This window comes from Nannospalax galili, unplaced genomic scaffold (assembly GCF_000622305.1).
Source record: "Nannospalax galili isolate Female #2095 unplaced genomic scaffold, S.galili_v1.0 scaffold336, whole genome shotgun sequence".
NCBI lineage: Eukaryota > Metazoa > Chordata > Mammalia > Rodentia > Spalacidae > Nannospalax > Nannospalax galili.
In genome coordinates this window covers 4,781,991-4,784,163 of record NW_008343385.1, presented here as the reverse complement: position 1 = coordinate 4,784,163, position 2,173 = coordinate 4,781,991, and positions in this window count along the sequence as shown.

Sequence of the window (2,173 nt, the reverse complement as noted above, 5' to 3'; positions counted from 1 at the left end):
GGATTACTGGTATTTGGTGGGGCTATGTTATTTTGGTTTTTCATGTTATTTTTTCTCTGTGATTTTGACATGTGAATTTGTTTTGTAGTTTCTGATTCTTGTGTAAGACTGAAGCCTTCAAGTTTAGGTCTGCTTCTTTTTGTGAACTTTATGTGTCTTTGTGGTTTACTTTTTGGGCGTGAAAAGCTGGTTCTTCTAAGCGTCCAGTTCTCTCTTTTGATTTTATATTTGAGTGGCCAGATTGCTTTTGTCTTCAGGAGTTCCCACAGAGGCCCAAGTCAGATGACGATCAGTTGCTCTCAGGCTTTCTCCTAAGGTCTGCATCCCTCCAGGAAAGATTTTGTCCTCAGGAATTTGGGGGTTGAACTGGTCTGGAAGCCAGGCCCAGGAAAGATGCTGGTCTAGGGCAGCTGGTGGCCAGGTCACCCAGAGAAGCAAAGGAAGATAAGGGTGGGAAACAGCCGATGGGCTCTTGGGGACTGCACTGAGGAGCTGGGTGGGTCTGGATGCAAAGGATCGGGAAGAGGAAAGGTCAGTTCCAGCATCCAGGAAAGAGGCTGGCCGGTTGTGCAGCCCAGAGAAGCAGAGGGAGGTGAGGGTGGGACCAGGTCCAGAGGTCTCCTGGGGACCTCAAGAAGGAACTGGGTCCATCTGGATAGAAGGGAACTGGGTCCATCTGGATGCAAGGGATCAGGAAGCAGTGGTGGCCCCCGGCAGAGAGTTCAGCCCTGGGGTCCAGGAAAGAGGCTGTGGAGCCCAGGGAAGCAGAGGGAGGTGAGGGCAGGACCAGGCCCAGAGGGCTTCTGGGGTGCCAAGACAAGGAATGGGGCAGGCGAGGAGGAGAGACCTGCCGGGGAGATGGGAGGGTGAATGAGCCTGGGGGAGTCAAGGCATGGAGGGTGCCATCGACTTACCCGAGAGAGGCCAGCATGTCGGGTCGTGTAAGCCCAGGGAATCAAAGCTATTTACTTTAAAAAAAAAATAATTTATTGAGAATTTCATATAAGCATACAAAGCATATAAGGTGTTTTGATCAAATCCATGCCCACTCCCTCCCCCTCCAACTCCTCCTATATCTCTCCATCACTTTTTTTCTGATGATAACCTCATGCACTCTTTATTCTTTTTTTTTTTTTTTTTAAATGGGGCTTTTTGCTACTCTAACATTCCCCCCTCTGAAGAGGTAACCCTAAAATATTTTAAAAATTAGATAAGAGCTCCAAAATACTTTTGAAATTTTTGGCCTTTGGAACAGAGTATGTTGCTAAATTCCCAAGGACATTTGTGAGTTTTAGCCAAGAAACTGGCTACTTTTCTTTGGGGTCTTTTTATCCTAACTGACTAGCCAATTCCTACCTTCTATTCTTATCACACCATCCTCTGGAGAGGTTACCTGACTTGTGGATAGGGAATCAGGATGCAGACCACTCTGGCTTCTTCCATGCTGAACAGGCATGCAGGGTAAGGCAATTGGAGTGCCCCTTCAGTAGGTCTATCTAAAAGACTCCCAAATTGCATAACTCTTATCTGTAGGGGGAAAAGAAAGTCCTTGACTGGTGAATAGGAGATGTGAAGGGGAAGTAAAGGCAAGAGTAATTAGCGTTACAAGTTCTAAACATGGAACTAGAAAAAAGAACAGGGCAATTTTCAAATGTTCGTATGATGAGTCCATTGGAATTTCTTGACAAGAGCTTCCAAAATCATCCCTCTATTGGGTTCCTCCTCATTTTTCTTTAGTCTGCCAAGGCTGGACTCAAGAGTGATGGATTCAGGATTAGCTTTCAGGAATTTTGATAGCTGTTTGAGTGGTTAGAATCAGTGGCTGTTCCCTCTCAAAGGCTTCTAGATAGGGGGAGAAAACAAATTTATCCACCATTTTAGAACAATAGCTGGTTGTCTCCCTTAGCTACAGGTGGGCACTACAGTATTGGAGACAAAGATTTGAAGTCTTACATCTGAGCAGCACTTTCTGGTTAGGTACAAAATCATCAATGAGAAATAATCATCTAAATAACTTTTTGTGTGGACTTAAGCCTAATGTCTGGGAAGTGTAATCCCCTGAAATCTTAAAGAAATATACTTATCACTTTAATCTTTGGTTATACTTTCCTTTTGGGTGTTTAAGACCATATAGTTGGCCCAAATAAACCAATTTATTTTTACTCTTAAGGTT